Below are 18135 nucleotides of genomic sequence, written 5' to 3' on the forward strand. Positions count from 1 at the left end.
ATCACTGGAGTAGGCTGTTACAGAATCCTGAGTTTTAAGTCTGTATGTTAAAAATTGACTGATTTACATAGGGCTGAATGCACTATTTCTCTCAAACTGCAGGTTGGCTATGGCAAACACTTTTAGGGTGATTTAACCACTTCCGGTTGCTCCAGGAAGCTTAGAATCAACACAGGTAGACCTCATGGTGGCCTGATGGACTGACATCAAAGACAGGTTCATAAGACATTCATAACCCACATAGGCTTCAGGTTGAATTGAGAGGTGCAGTCAATGTATTCCTATGGGGCGACATGTCATTGTAAATTGTTTGATGTAAACACCAGCTTTTAACTGTTAAGGGTTAATGCCACAAGGTCAAGGTTAGGCTTGCACAGATCGGGAGGACCTTAAGAACATTCCTGAGGTGAAATTGTGCTTCTAACCTTAACGGTTCTCTCTCTGTCTCCCAAAAGCAAATAAAATTGACATGAGGTCAAAAGGTCATTTGGGTCCATTTTCTTGTAACGGTCGTTGCGCTCAGACCGAGCGAGCTACGGTCAAGCGGGGCATCTCGTTGAACTCGGCACGGCCTGGAGATAATAGTCATGCCATTGCAGGCTTTGTGTGTCTTTAAGCACCGTACTTTTTCACTCCATCCTTCCTTTTTGTGTGTGTGTGTGTTTGTGTGAGAGAGCTTTTCTTTGACATCTGTTGGGAAAAATGACTGATTACACTTCATGAGGGTTGTCTAATCACACAAGTGAAGTTTTGAAAAGATCTGACCTTTATTACCCTTCAAACCTGACCCTATGCACCATTTTAAGGTACTTCCAGTTGACATAGGAAGCTGAACGTGAACACATACCCTCCTTGGGGTAGGCTCTTATTTAATATTGAGTTTTAAGTCTTTATGTTAAGAACTGACTTATTAACAGAGGGTTAAATGAGTGTGTGTTACTTCATAAAATCACAGAATTCTCGCAGAGCTTCGAGACCCACTTTAAAAATGTTCGTGTGAACAAACTGCAACTGGATCTGTGAATTTTTTGAAAAAAAAATTCCTCTTCGTGAACATCACCAAATGGACAATGTACGATTTCTCTTAAATTACGATAGATAAACGGCTGGTTCTTTTTTTCCTGACACCGTATGCTTATGTACTTTGACGTGAAGCGGTCAAATTGCACCCTACTTTGCGTTTTTGACCTTTAATCCCAGAAAAATGGCCATAACTCAAAAAGCGCAGAGGCCTCGACGCCATCTTGTTCGGGGCCAACTTCCCTTTACTCCAAACCTACGCTCGCCGAGTTTCGTCTTCGAAATATTTTCCGTTTAGGAGAAAAGGCCGCGCTCGTTTGCCCCGTGTTCGTGCGCCTGCAATATGATTTATTTGCCCCCTTGTGGGAATTTTCGAGAATGCGGAGTCCAAGTCAAAAATTTGTTATTTCTATAAAACGGTGACCGAACGTCCGAGACGATTTCTTCGATGACTTCCTGAAAGAGCTCCCCCCCGCCCTCGGCCCGACGCCGTCCGCGATTTTCCGAGACGAAGTCGGACGTCTAGAAAGGGACCGTACATTCGCAATGGGAGAATCTTCACCGATCATATGGCTCCCGTCCCAGGCTTCCCTTAAGGTATGTTATTGTTATTGTGTTACTTTTTATAATGACTTTTTTTTAAATCTACTTGGTAAATATTTTCTTAACTCTTTTTGAACTTTAGAATTTCACGGTAAAGTCTACATTTGTTGTATTCGGCGCATGTGACAAATAAAGTTTGATTTGATTGGTCATCCAAGATGGCGTAGCAGTCAAACGTCTTTGTCCTTCACCTTGTCGTGTCCCATGTATATATATTTTTATATCTTTTTCTTCGCATATCTTTTAAAAATATTTTTCTAAACCTCAATTTCAAAATACTCTCCTGCAACCCGCCTCACCCAATGTGGTGTGGATCTGCTTTTTTCGAAATTATTATTCTTTATCTCTGAACTGGAATCCCCCAACAGAAGCTAGCCAGCTAACTAGCTACTAGCTAGTAGGCAGCTAACCACTGCTAGCGGTCATCAGCTACCTTTAGCTCGGAAAGCTCTCGTCAGTTTGTACAAAGCAATTCAAACCAGAGCATACCGGACCTATTTTCTCTCCATATCCCCAGATTCCTATCGCAAGCTCTGAACCTTCTCACCTAGCTAGCTGCAATCCGAGTGACTACTCCTGGCTAATGTCTCTGTCCCGAAGCAAGCACCAATTAGCCTGGAACTAGCCCATGCTAGGCCCATCCCCCGGCTAGCTGAAGAGGTCCATCAGCCACTCCTGGGCTATAATACCTATTTTGGCCTGGACCCCTTTTACTGCCGGTACGGGGTACGGAACCCCGCCGATCCTTCACGACTGGACTACCGATGTAATCTGCTTGAGGGGGTTATCCAAATGGCTCCTACGTCGCGACGTCCCCGGAATGCCCATCTGCTAGCCTGCTAGCCACGGCCCGCTAGCTGTCTAGAGCATATCGGACTGTTAGCTAATAGGTCCATCGGCCATATTCTCGGGCCACTATTCCTATTTTGCTAATCGGCCTGGGCCCCTTTTACTACACGAAGCCCTGCTTATCCATCACGACTGGACTACCGACGTAATCTGCCCGAGGGTTTTTTTCCCCAACAGGCCCCTCCGTCGCGACGTCCCCTGAATGCCCATCTGCTAGCCTGCTAGCTGCGGCTGTCTAGAGCATATTGGACTGTTAGCTGAATAGATCCATTTGCCAATTGGACTGGACCCCTCTGCTACACGGAACCCTACTAATCCTTCACGACTGGTCTATCGACGGAACCGCACGAGGAGGCTAAAACAGACTTTCCTCCGTCGCAATGTCCCTCTAAGGCCCTTATGCTAGCTTGCTAGCCCCGGCCTGCTAGCTGTCTGAATTGCCGTGTCTCCAGCCAGCCCAACCACTCACTGGACCCCTATGATCACTCGGCCTCTTATCTAAGCATAGTCACTTCAACCCCACCTACATGTACAAATATGCCTTGTCCATTACTGTTCTAGCCCTGCTCAATATTCCTTAACCAACCAATTAGTTCCACCTCCCACATATGTGATGACATCACCTGGTTTAAATGTTTCTAGAGACAATATCTCTCTCATCATCACTCAATGCCTAGGTTTACCTCCAATGTACTCAGATCTTGCCATACCTTTGTCTGTACATTATGCCTTGAATATTTTCTATCGCACCCAGAAACCTGCTCGTTTTACTCTCTGTTCCGAACGTACTAGACGACCAGTTCTTGTAGCCTTTAGCCGTACCCTTATCCTACTCCTACTCTGTTCCTCTGGTGATGTAGAGGTTAATCTAGGACCTGCAGTGCCTAGCTCCACTCCTATTCTCCAGGTGCTCTCATTTGTTGACTTCTTTAACTTCTTGACGCTACGGATCCCGTTACCGGGATCATTTATCAACAACAACCGCTAAACTGCAGAGCGCCAAATTTAAAAAAAATACTAAAAATATTTATAATCATGAAATCACAAGTGAAATATACCAAAACACAGTTTAGCTTGTTGTTAATCCACCTATCGTGTCAGATTTTGAAAATATGCTTTACAGCAAAAGCAATCCAAGCGTTTGTGAGTTTATCAATCACTAGACAAAACATTAAGAACAGCTAGCCTTAAATTAGCTTGGTCACGAAAGTCAGAAAAGCAATAAAATTAATCGCTTACCTTTGATAATCTTTGGATGTTTGTACTCACGAGACTCCCAGTTACACAATAAATGTTTTGTTCGATAAAGATTTGTTTTATAACCAAAAACCGCCATTTGGTTTGCGCGTTATGTTCAGAAAACCACAAGCTCGTTCCGGTCCTGAAGGGCAGACGAGGGCAGACGAGGGCAGACGAAAATTCCAAAAAGTATCCGTAATGTTCGTAGAAACATGTCAAAGGTTTTTTATAATCAATCCTCAGGTTGTTTTTAACATACATAATCAATAATATTTCAACCGGACGGTAACCTATTCAATACTACAGAGAAAGAAAATGTCGAGCTACATCTGTCGCACGCAGGAACTAATCAAAGGACACCTGACGCGTTTTGAAAAATCTCGCTCATTTAATTTAGGGGGTTTTCTCTGCTGTTAAACATAGTGGCGGGTCATTTTTAACTCTTAAGACAACACAAGGGTTAAAAAAGTAACACAATAAAATAACAATAATGAGGCTTTATACAGGGGATACCGGTACCGAGTCAATGTGCAGAGGTACAGGTTAGACGAGGTAATCCATTTTTGTATTTTTTGTATTTTTTATTTTACCTTTATTTAACCAGGAATGCTAGTTGAGAACAAGTTCTCATTTACAACTTCGACCTGGCCAAGAATAAAGCAAAGCAGTTCGACACATACAACAACACAGAGTTACACGTGGAATAAACAAACATACAGTCAATAATACAGTAGAAAACGTCTATATACAGTGTGTGTAACGGCTGTCCTCCTCCTCTTCAGACGAAGAGGAGGAGTAGGGATTGGACCAAAGCGCAGCGTGATTATTGGACATAATGATTTATTTAAACAAACGACGAAACACGAAATAACACTTGATAATAAACAAAATAACAAACTACGTAGACTGACCTAAAACATGTGAACTTACATATAACGAAGAACGCACGAACAGGTACAGACTACAAACAAACGAACGAACAAACCGAAACAGTCCCGTGTGGTGCACATATACGGACACAGGAGACAACCACCCACAAACAAACAGTGTGAACAGCCTACCTTTATATGGTTCTCAATCAGAGGAAACGTCAAACACCTGTCCCTGATTGAGAACCATATAAGGCTAATTACACCTGACCTAAACATAGAAACACAAAACATAGAATGCCCACCCCAACTCACGCCCTGACCAACTAAACACATACAAAAAAAACAGAAAACAGGTCAGGAATGTGACAGAACCCCCCCCCCTCAAGGTGCAAACTCTTGACGCACCACCAAAAGTCTAGGGGAGGGTCTGGGTGGGCATCTGTCCACGGTGGCGGCTCAGGCTCTGGGCGTGGTCCCCATCCCACCATAGTCAATCCCCGCTTTCGTATCCCCCTCTCAATGACCACCCTCCAAATAACCCCACCTAAATTAAGGGGCATCACCGGGATAAGGAGCAGCACCGGGATAAGGGGCAGCTCCGGACTGAGGGACGGCAGCTCCGGACTGAGGGACGGCAGCTCCGGACTGAGGGACGGCAGCTCCGGACTGAGGGACGGCAGCTCCGGACTGAGGGACGGCAGCTCCGGACTGAGGGACGGCAGCTCCGGACTGAGGGACGGCAGCACCGGACTGGATGGCGGATCCTGGCTGGCTGGCTCTGGCGGATCCTGGCTGGCTGGCTCTGGCGGATCCTGGCTGGATGACGGCTCTGGCGGATCCTGGCTGGATGACGGCTCTGGCTGGTCATGGCTGGATGACGGCTCTGGCTGGTCATGGCTGGATGACGGCTCTGGCTGGTCATGGCTGGATGACGGCTCTGGCTGGTCATGGCTGGATGACGGCTCTGGCTGATCCTGTCTGGCGGAAGGCTCTGGCTGATCCTGTCTGGCGGAAAGCTTTGGCTGCTCCTGTCTGGCGGAAGGCTCTAGCGGCTCCTGTCTGGCGGAAGGCTCTAGCGGCTCCTGTCTGGCGGACGGCTCTGTAGGCTCATGGCAGACGGGCGGCTTTTCAGGCTCATGGCAGACGGGCGGCTTTGAAGGCTCAGTACCGACGGGCAGTTCATGCGACGCTTGGCAGACGGACAGTTCAGACGGCGTTGGGCAGACGGGCAGTTCAGGCGCCGCTGGGCAGACGGGCAGTTCAGGCGCCGCTGGGCAGACGGGCAGTTCAGGCGCCGCTGGGCAGACGGCAGACTCTGGCCGGCTGAGACGCACTGTAGGCCTGGTGCGTGGTGCCGGAACTGGAGGTACCGGGCTAAGGACACGCACCTTCAGGCTAGTGCGGGGAACAACAACAGGGCACACTGAACTCTCAAGGCGTACTATAGGCCTAGTGCGTGGTACCGGCACTGGTGGTACCGGGCTGAGGGCACGCACATCAGGGCGAGTACGGGGAGAAGGAACAGTGCGTACAGGGCTCTGGAGACGCACAGGAGGCTTGATGCGTGGTGCCGGGACTGGAGGCACTGGGCTGGAGACACGCACCACAGGGAGAGTGCGTGGAGGAGGAACAGGGCTCTGGAGACGCACTGGAAGCCTGGTGCGTGGTGTAGGCACTGGTGGTACTGGCCTGGAGCGGGGAGGTGGCGCCGGAAATACCGGACCGTGCAGGCGTACTGGCTCCCTTGAGCACTGAGCCTGCCCAACCTTACCTGGTTGTATGCTCCCCGTCGCCCGACCAGTGCGGGGAGGTGGAATAACCCGCACCGGGCTATGTAGGCGAACCGGGGACACCATGCGTAAGGCTGGTGCCATGTAAGCCGGCCCGAGGAGACGCACTGGTGGCCAGATATGTAGAGCCGGCTTCATGGCACTTGGCTCAATGCTCAATCTGGCCCGGCCGATACGAGGAGCTGGTATGTACCGCACCGGGCTATGCACACGTACAGGAGACACCATGCGCTCTACTGCGTAACACGGTGTCTGCCCGTACTCTCGCTCTCCACGGTAAGTACAGGGAGTGGGCGCAGGTCTCCTACCTGACTTCGCCACTCTCCCTTTTAGCCCCCTCCCAAGAAATTTTTGGGGTTTACTCACAGGCTTCCTACCGCGTCGTCGTGCTGCCTCCATTCGCCGGTATCCCTCCTCGCACTGCGCCAGAGAATCCCAGGCGGGCTCCGGCACTCGCCCTGGGTTGATCGCCCACCTGTCGATCTCCTCCCACGTAGTGTAGCCCAGATCCTTCTCCTGCTTCCGAGCTAGCTCCTCGAAACGCCGCCTCTCTGCTTTCGCTGCCTCCAGCTCAGCTTTGGGGCGGCGATATTCTCCTGGTTGAGCCCAGGGTCCCTTTCCGTCCAATATTTCCTCCCAAGTCCACGAGTCCTGGTTCTTTGGCCGCTGCTGCTGGTTCCTCTCACGCTGCTTGCTCCATGGTTGGTGGGTGATTCTGTAACGGCTGTCCTCCTCCTCTTCAGACGAAGAGGAGGAGTAGGGATTGGACCAAAGCGCAGCGTGATAATTGGACATAATGATTTATTTAAACAAATGACGAAACACGAAATAACACTTGATAATAAACAAAATAACAAACTACGTAGACTGACCTAAAACATGTGAACTTACATATAACGAAGAACGCACGAACAGGTACAGACTACAAACAAACGAACGAACAAACCGAAACAGTCCCGTGTGGTGCACATATACGGACACAGGAGACAACCACCCACAAACAAACAGTGTGAACAGCCTACCTTTATATGGTTCTCAATCAGAGGAAACGTCAAACACCTGTCCCTGATTGAGAACCATATAAGGCTAATTACACCTGATCTAAACATAGAAACACAAAACATAGAATGCCCACCCCAACTCACGCCCTGACCAACTAAACACATACAAAAAAAACAGAAAACAGGTCAGGAACGTGACAGTGTGTGCAAATAAAGTAAGATAAGGGAGGTAAGGCAATAAATAGGCCATGGTGGCGAAGTAATTACAATATAGCAATTAAACACTGGAGTGATAGATGTGCAAAAGATGAATGTGCAAGTAGAGATACTGGGGTGCAAAGGAGCAAGATAAATAAATAAATACAGTATGGGGATGAGGTAGTTGGATGGGCTATTTACAGATGGGCTATGTACAGGTGCAGTGATCTGTGAGCTGCTCTGACAGCTGGTGCTTAAATTTAGTGAGGGTTCAGCTTCAGTGATTTTTGCAGTTCGTTCCAGTCATTGGCAGCTGAGAACTGGAAGGAAAGGCGACCAAAGAAGGAATTGGCTTTGGGGGTGACCAGTGAGATATTCCTGCTGGAGCGCGTGCTACGGGTGGGTGCTGCTATGGTGACCAATGAGCTGAGATAAGGCGGGGCTTTACCTAGCAGAGACTTGTAGATGACCTGGAGCCAGTGGGTTTGGCGACGAGTATGAAGCGAGGGCCAACCAATGAGAACATACAGGTCGCAATGGTGGGTAGTATATGGTGCTTTGGTGTCAAAACACATGGCACTGTGATAGACTGCATCCAATTTGTTGAGTAGAGTGTTGGAGGCTATTTTGTAAATGACATTGCCGAAGTCGAGGATCTGTAGGATAGTCAGTTTTACGAGGGTATGTTTGGCAGCATGAGTGAAGGATGCTTTGTTGCGAAATAGGAGGCCAATTGTAGATTTAATTTTGGATTGGAGATGCTTAATGTGAGTCTGGAAGGAGAGTTTACAGTCTAACCAGACACATAGGTATTTGTAGTTGTCCACATATTCTAAGTCAGAATCATCCAGAGTAGTGGTGCTGGATGGTCGGGCAGGTGTTGGCAGCAATCGGTTGAAGAGCATGCATGGTGCGTAGAACCGGTGCGTAGAACCGGCCCACATGGTACTGGACAAATGACACGCTCCTCAGGACGAGTATAGGGAGCTGGCACAGGTGGCATCGAACGGCTAACACGCTCCTCAGGGCGAATGCTGTGCATACTACGCCAAACCAATTGCTCTCTCGCTTCACTCCTCCAATTTATCCAACAACTCCTCGAAGGTCTCGAACTCTCCCCTCCGTTCACTCTCCTCCAATTTGTCCAAGAACTCCTCGACGGTCTCTGACTCACACCTGAACTTCGCCGACCACCTCATGTGCCCCCCCAAAAAAATGTTTTGAGGCTGCTTCTTGGGCTTGCGTCATGGCCGCGAACCCCGGCGTTGTCGCTGTCCTTCCTTCACCGCTTGCGTCTGCTTCCATGGAAGGCTTTCGTCTCCTGCCATTATCTCCTCCCAAGTCCAGGATGTCTTTACCTCCTGGATATCCTCCCAGGCCCAGGATACCCTCTCCTCCTGTGCACGCTGCTTGGTCCGTGAGTGGTGGTATCTTCTGTCACGGTCGTTTGTAGAATTAATGGACCAAGGCGCAGCGTGCGTAGAGTTCCACATGTTTAATTAAAGAAACTCACCAAAACAATACAGAACAAAAACTAAACGTGAAGTCAAATGCAGTGCACACTGGCAACTACACACAAACAAACATGATCCCACAAAAACCCAGTTGTAACGGCTGTCTAATTCCTCCTCCTCGGATGAGGAGAAGGAGTAAGGGTCGGACCAAAACGCAGCGTTGTATGCAGACATAATTGATATTTATTAAAGACAAGACGAACACGAAAAACTCTTAAACAAACTACAAAACAATAAACGACGTAGACAGACCTGAACTTGAGAACTTACATAGACACGAAGAACGCACGAACAGGAAAGACTAGCCAAACGAATGAACAAACGAAACAGTCCTGTGTGGTGCAACAGACACAGACACAGGAACAATCACCCACAAACAAACAGTGAGAACAGCCTACCTTAATATGGTTCTCAATCAGAGGAAACGTCAAACACCTGCCTCTAATTGAGAACCATATCAGGCAACACATTTAACCCCACATAGAAACACATAACATAGACTACCCACCCAGCTCACGTCCTGACCAACTAAACAAAGTTAAACAAAGAAAAATAAGGTCAGGAACGTGACACCAGTGGAAAAAGGCTGCCTAAATATGATCCCCAATCAGAGACAACGATAAACAGCTGCCTCTGATTGGGAACCATACCAGGCCAACATAGACAAATAATAACCTAGATAACCCACCCTAGTCACACCCCGACCTAACCAACATAGAGAATAAAAGGATCCCTATGGTCAGGGCGGGACAGGTGTGGATGGCCAAAATCAATATATTCACGCGATTGGGCACACGGACGCTGGTCAGCATGTAAGCGTTTCACGGTAAGGTCTACGATGTGTTGTATTCAGCGCATGTGACAAATAACATTTGATTTGATTTTTTTCTCTCCATAGAATTATGGTTCTAGATTGCGGGGAAAAGTTAACACTTAGCTTTTGGTTATCACTTCCTGCCCTTTATAACGGGTTCATGACGCCAGTGGAAACCGCTGCTGTTAGACTGAGACTTTAAAGGCCACGCTGACTTTGGAAACCAAGCAATGCTCATGAGGACTGAGGAGACAGAATAGAGATCATCAGCAGAAGCTCATTTCAAAGTAAAGAGTCATTTATCAGCCGTTGATCTAATTAAACAACCCACTGATGAAACCAGAGACGAGACGACCCATTATCTGCCTCCATTATCCCCACTGTCTCTTGATGAGAAATCACTCCTCCGGATCAGCCAGCCCCATCTCCTCTCTCTCTCTCTCTCTCTCTCTCTCTCTCTCTCTCTCTCTCTCTCTCTCTCTCTCTCTCTCTCTCTCGCTCTCTCTCTCTCTCTCACCCTCTCAAACTGTAGACTTTTAGATGGAAAGATGGTGGGAAAAAACCGCTCTCCTCTTTTTGTTTTAGTTCAACCTTTCATTTCATACTTGTTGCTTCCCTGACGCGCCATGGCTGTGACATTCCCTCTCTTCTCCCTCCCAGGGCTAAACTTTGATTCTGACAGGAGGCTGAATTTTCTCCTACTCTCCTCTCACCATAGAACATCCCTGCCAACTGTAATGGTAAAAATCTGAGGGATGGGACTGGAGAAATGTAATCACTATCACATTTATAGACAGAGCTATGGATGCAAGGACTGACCACCCATGGTATTAACACTTAAGACCATGCCTCAGGACAACCTGGCCGTCCCCAGTCCACCTGGTTGTGCTGCTGCTCCAGTTTCAAATGTTCTGCCTGCGGCTATGGAACCCTGACATGTTCACCGGACGTGCTACCTGTCCCAGACCTGCTGTTTTCAACTCTCTAGAGACAGCAAGAGCGGTAGAGATACTCTGAATGATCAGCTATGAAAGCCAACTGACATTTACTCCTGAGGTGCTGACCTGTTGCACCCTTTACAACCACTGTAATTATTATTATTTGACCCTGCTGGTCATCTATGAACATTTGAACATCTTGGCCATGTTCTGTTATAATCTCCACCCGGCACAGCCAGAAGAGGACTGGCCACCCCTCATAGCCTGGATCCTCTCTAGGCTTCTTCCTAGGTTCCGGCCTTTCTAGGGAGTTTTTCCTAGCCACCGTGCTTCTACACCTGCATTGTTTGCTGTTTGGGGTTTTAGGCTGGGTTTCTGTACAGCACTTTGTGACATAAGCTGATGTAAGAAGGGCTTTATAAATACATTTGATTGATGATATCACAATTATAGTTTAAACTGGGTTTTTAGGCTGTATAGAGTTTATTTACATTTACATTGTTTACCTTACGAACATTATAGTAAAACAAGCTTATATTTTGGGTTCTGATGGGATACGACAGTTAAACTAAGCTCATAAGCTCATAAACTCATAAGTTATATTCTTCAAAAATATTAATTCATAAGTCCAAAAATTGATGTAGCAATGGCTGATTGCCCCTTTAACCTCACTAGGGTATGTGGGACGACAGCGTCCCACCTCGTCAACAGCCAGTGAAACTGCAGGGCGCCAAATTCAAAACAGAAATCCCATAATTAAAATTCCTCAAACATACAAGTATTTTACACCATTTTAAAGATACACTTGTTGTAAATCCAGCAGCAGTGTCCGATTCCAAAAAGGCTTTACGACTAAAGCACACCAAACGATTATGTTAGGTCAGAGCCAAGTCACAGAAAAACACAGCCATTTTTCCAGCCAAAGAGAGGAGTCACAAAAAGCAGAAATAGAGATAAAATGTATCACTAACCTTTGATGATCTTCATCATAAGACACTCATAGGACTTCATGTTACACAATACATGTATGTTTTGTTCGGTAAAGTTCATATTTATATCCAAATATCTGAGTTTACATTGGCGCGTTATGTTAAGTAGTTCCAAAACATCCGCCGATTTTGCAGAGAGCCACATCAATTTACAGAAATACTCACAATAAACATTGCTAAAAGATACAACTGTTATGCATGGAATTTTAGATCCACTTCTCCTTAATGCAACTGCTATGTCAGATTTCAAAAAAACTTTACGGAAAAAGCACACCATGCTCTAATCTGAGTACAGCGCTCAGAGCCCAAACAACCCAAACAGATATCCGCCATGTTGTGTAGTCAACAGAAGTCAGAAATGGCATTATAAATATTCACTTAACTTTGATGATCTTCATCAGAATGCACTCCCAGGAATCCCAGTTCCACAATAAATGTTTGTTTTGTTCGATAATGTCCATCATTTATGTCCAAATACCTCATTTTTGTTAGCACGTTTAGCCCAGTTCTCAAAATTCTCAAAAAAGCGATCACTAGGTGCAGACGAAAAGTCAAAAAGTCCCGTTACAGTCTGTAGAAACATGTCAAACGATGTATAGAATCAATCTTTAGGATGTTTTTAACATAAATCTTCAATAATGTTCCAACCGGAGAATTCCTTTGTCTTCAGAAATGCAATGGAATGCAAGCTAACTATCACGTGAACGCGCATGGTCAGCTCGTGGCTCTCTGGCAGACCTCTGACTCAAGCCCCTCTCATTCGCCCCAACTTCACAGTAGAAGCATCAAACAAGGTTCTAAAGACTGTTGACATCTAGTGGAAGCCTTAGGAAGTGCAATATGACCCCATAGACACTGTGTATTCGATAGGCAAAGAGTTGAAAATCTACAAACCTCAGATTTCCCACTTCCTGGTTGGACTTTTTCTCAGGTTTTTGCCTGCCATATGAGTTCTGTTATACTCACAGACATCATTCAAACAGTTTTAGAAACTTCAGAGTGTTTTCTATCCAAATATACTAATAATATGCATATTCTATCTTTTATGGCTTTGTAGCAGGCCGTTTACTCTGGGCATGCTTTTCATCCGGACGTGAAAATATTGCCCCCTACCCCAAAGAAGTTAAGCTTTGGTAGCCATGTCTAATAGTTTGCTTTTGTGAGAGGTTTAGCAGTACTAACAGATGACATGTACTATCTCTGACGATAGGTAGAGGTACTGCAATCTGGCTAAGAAAACTGAAAGGGCTTACTTGTTTTATCGCTTTGGTGCAATTTTCACAAGTATGTGGTCACTTTTCACAACTGTTAGCACAAAACTCAAACCAGATCATCAAAAGGGCAGTTGTTTCAAAACTCTAAACTCTAAGTACATTTTCACTCGACTAAGTACAACACACAAAATCATACAGTCACTTTTCACCAAACTTAATCAGGTTTTCATCTAGAAATACATTCACATCGTAATATATGTTCATATAATGTTTAAGTTACATTGTGAAAGCTGTCTTCAATGAGCGCACCTTTAATCACACATGGGATAGAAATTATGGAAATGTGATGTTCAGTCAATTTTAATGGATAGTGCAAGTGTATTGCCTAATGAGAAAACAGTGTAATGTACTGTAATTTACAGTACTGTAGCATACTACATTCAAAGGGCAATTTTGAAATGTGTTTCTTAAATGTTTTGCTAATGGATTAACTGGTTGTTTAAATAACTAAATTGAGAGGATATCACTATGCTATGTTTTGGTGATTAGACCAATGTACTCTTATTTCACAGTAAACATATTTTGGATCAATGGTTGTGTGGTGAAAGATATCTACAAACAAAATGCACAATGAAAGGTTTTCACTGTAAGACTGGCTGTTAGCAGTTTGGAGTTTTATACTAAGAGTTTTAAAAATGTTCCACAAACTTGTGAAAATAATAATAATACGTTTATAAAAAAGATAATTGGTTTGAATTGTTAAACTTTGATAAAATACTGCCTCTTGAATAAGATGGCTGTGATATTCACTGCTTGGAAGTGTATAATCTGGATACCATCCCACTTGAAACACTACTAATATCAGTATGCAGTTGGCACACACAACTGTTTGGGAAACTTGAGATCTTACTCAAATCCCTTGTCAGCAGAATTACCATATTACAGAAGGGAGTAATCTTCAAATATACACTCCTTTATAACGAAAGGACGGAAGGCTCGGATCAATGGGCTGCATATCCAATCCCTTAGATATACAGAATCACTGACTGAAGTACAGAGCTAACTATAGAGCTTTTGAAGCTTCTATGTCATCATAGAACACCCCCCCCCCCCCCCCCCCCCCCCCCCACCCCCCACCCCCACCACCCTATAATGACTGTAACATTGGATAGATGTCCACTACTGTTGCATGCCTGTGTCTAAATTTCAATTGAGATACTGCTCACTGTCAGGCAATGGAAGATTTCTCCAACAGTTCAGGTTACGGTCCTTTCACATGAGGAATGTGAGGAATATTGTCAACAATGTCATAAGATACAGACAAAATGTCATAAGAATTAGTATTACATTTTTGTCATTTAGCAGATCTTATCCGGAACGACTCCATGAGCAATTAGGGTTAAATGCCTTGCTCAAGGGCACATTGAGAGCAACATTTCGGTTACTGGCCCAACACTCTTAATCACTACGCCCAGGAGTATCTCTGGCATGAGTAAAGTTATAGGCTAAATCAAGCTGACTTGCATGACAGTGATACATCACTCATTAGTAAGCCATAAGGAGCTGGGAGAGCTGTACTATAGTGTTTTGGAAATGAGAGCTGTGATGTTGGCATTTATATTGATGGAGGCAATTATCGGAAAAAGTGAAACATTTTACAATTAGCACACAAATTGGATATTATTGCAAAGAACGAACATGAGTCTCCTCGGTTTCAAAGACACATTATCACCAAAGCAGTTTTATCTGTCTCTTTTGTTGAAGGTCAACAGCAATATGTTAATTTATGACAGTTGATATATGGGATGATAGATTTTTTATTATGTTATAACACACATACACACACATATACACACACATTTACACACACATATACACACACACACGCACACACGCACACACACACACACACACACACACACACGCACACACGCACACACACACACACACACACACACACACACGCACACACGCACACACGCACACATGCACACATACGCACACTTCCTTCCATTGTATCCGATGATGACTTGCACTCCTTGAATCACACTGTTTGTTGAAGACCATTTCATCTGTTCTCGCTCTCTCTCTGTGGGGAAATGCAATGTTATTAGTAATAGTTTAAAATAACATAGTTTCCATATAACAATGTCTGATTGAGATCACCTGTAAGTTGATTGGGGTTCCTAACGTCATGATGGGAAATGCTTTGTTACTCTACTATTTCCCTGCGTGTTTCATGCCACTAGATGGCAATATAAGATCATGAATGGTTCAAATATGTTCTCAGCTTTTTTAAATCTGAAAGTTGATTTCTCCCTTAGCTCTGCTCTGAGTCTTTGCTATCTGCAAGGTCGTTATTTCCACATAAGCCAAGCAAATTAAGATACTAAGCTTAGCATAATGTCACTCAAAGTTTTTAATCAAAGTCACTTAAATCTTCAACATTAAGGCTTAGATAACTAATTCTCCTGTCCAGAAATTGAGACATTAAACCCTATTAATTGTAAAATATTGACAATAATGTTCATGCTGAGATATGGTAACTGTATAAATCTGACGATCAAATCCTTGTAGCTCTGCATCCACATGGTGGCAGTGTTATGGTATCTTGAGTTTATCATGTACAGTAACACTGTCTCACCAAAGACCTCTGTATCATATCTGCATAATCCATCTTGGAAAAAGGGCAGGTTTGTGCAGTACTGAATAGTATGTTTTGACAGGTTAAATCAACATCTAATCAAATAGAAAGAATTTGCTACTATGTTATAGTTATACCTGTACTATATACAGACCTCTCTTGACTAATTTGGGATTTCTTGTGTTGTAGCTGAGATGCGTGTTATAGAGGGCTATGTCACATGACGCTGTGAAAGGATTCCTCCCATAGATAATCCATGTTCCCATTACGGCTGACACATACAGTACCACAAATAGGATTGTATTGCAAGGCATGTTTGTGCATATTTCACAGAAATACCTGGTTTTCCTTTATTGACCCATACAGTCGATGACAATCAGTGATGTTCCCCCGGGCAAGCAGCAGGGACTCTCCTCTCTTTCCCCCTGCCTGAGGAGTGTCTATAGCAGAGACACATCAATCTGTACAGCATTGCCATGAGAACCACTCAAAGCCATTTAATTCCCACCAAGACAGGCCCTCCTGCTATTGATCTATGTGCAGGGACTGACTGGGGGGGGATTGACAGGAGGGTAGATGCAATCTCCTTTTACACATGTGATCTCTTGCTGCAGGCTGTGGCCATTGTCAGGATAGACCATTGACTTGCCATTATGCTGCATCCAGGTCCATGTATGAATGCCGTAAGCTGTAAGCCTGGCGAGCAAGGCTAGTTATTGATTGACTCCTGTCCCGTGATATAGAAGATAATGTCTGTGGATAGTAGCCAGGCTGTAGCTCTATGTGGTCCATTGATAAACCACACCAGGCTGCAGTGCTGAGGATAGGTCAGTCACCTTAGCCCTGCACAGTGCTAACTGTGAGAACATTTGAGATGTCTATTGAGGTATTGCTATTGAGTCATAGTACACCTATCCTTCCATCCACATCTCTGCTTGACTGACTGACAGCTGGGGTGAGATTCTGAGAGATGATGTGGCACAACAGGAACCGTGTCTGGTGCCATGAGGTTTTACACAGCATATACAGAGGTTTTTACATGTGGAGGAGGGAAGTACCTGATATCAGGCCTGAGGTATGCAAGAGCAGGAAAATCTTCCCTGACACATTAAAGAGATTCTCCAGTACTTTTGTCCCCGAAAATGTTGTACTACAGTACGTAGTACGTCACATCGTTGCTCTCTCGCTCTGCTGTGTGTGCATCTTAGCTGTCACTCAAATGGCGAGAGGCTGAAGCTCATTGAGTAGAACTGGAATTGCTAGGGGCTGGCCCACGTACCGTAAAATCTAGGGAAAATGGTGTAACACAGCTTCCAGAAAAACTGTCGCTTTCAAACCAGGGATTTCATGTTATTACAGTTAAGACAGTAATTCTGCTCATAGACGGTGCATGTATGAACTACACATTGACACATCCAGCCCAAAGCGGGAGGTTTAAAAAATACTTAGTAGTCACCAACATTCCCAAGCATGTGTTTTAAATATTGAGCTTGTCTTTTCAGTTGTTTTGTAAAAACTAAAAGCATTTTTCATACAAACCATACATGGTAATATGGTGTGATTTCCCCCAAAGTTCCCAATGCCTTATTTGGGTATAAACAGGAGTCCGTGAGGTGATTTGATTGGCTGAGTGCAGTTCTGTGTTTGCCCAACACTTACTATTGGGTGGAAATCTATCTTCATCACTAGCAATTATGCCTAATTAAGTAATTTACATGTTTACATGTTGTGTACACACGGCCAATTCATTACTGAAGCGCTGTAACGAACCAGAGCCAAACATGATATTATATTCAACAGACGGCTACTGGAGTGGACTTAGAACTGAGGTCTTCACAAGCCCAAACAGTAAAATGGTTGAACGTTGTAGGCTAAATCAAGGATATGCTCTGTTGTCCTTTGTTTAGAATGATACAAAGAGCAACAAAAGGTTGCCTATTTGTGTGAGAGCCTTGTTGGAATGATTTATCAGTATGTACGGAATGTAGCAGCAGTGTTTTTTGATTTATTCACAGAAATTTTGTGAGGAGGCATTGTATTCGGGGCTCTCACCCCCTCTTCTTGAGGAGTTAGGGCATGACAAATGCAACTGTCATCTCCCAATGTGAGGCAATGAAAGAAAAAAGTGACTAAGTTAAATACTGCAGGAGAGGGAAGTCACACAGGCTAGTTGTGATGAATAGATACTGTGTCTCCTTTGTGATAAACAATTTGTGTAAGTCACTCCCACTCAGGAGACGGTGACTGTGTATTTGTGCTCCTATTACACCGGTCATCCTCTCTCCTCTGGACGGTCATAATCTGTTGGGTTTATTCCTGGTTTGGATCACTGTTATTCATACTCACATGGACACTTGTTCGTTTCTTCGAAATACTCAAGTATCAAAGATGAATACATAAACACCATGCAATGTCTATGAAATTCACGTCATTTACAATTTTTCCTCTGT

The sequence above is a fragment of the Salvelinus namaycush genome, chromosome 2, assembly GCF_016432855.1.
Source record: "Salvelinus namaycush isolate Seneca chromosome 2, SaNama_1.0, whole genome shotgun sequence".
NCBI classification, from domain to species: Eukaryota; Metazoa; Chordata; class Actinopteri; order Salmoniformes; family Salmonidae; genus Salvelinus; species Salvelinus namaycush.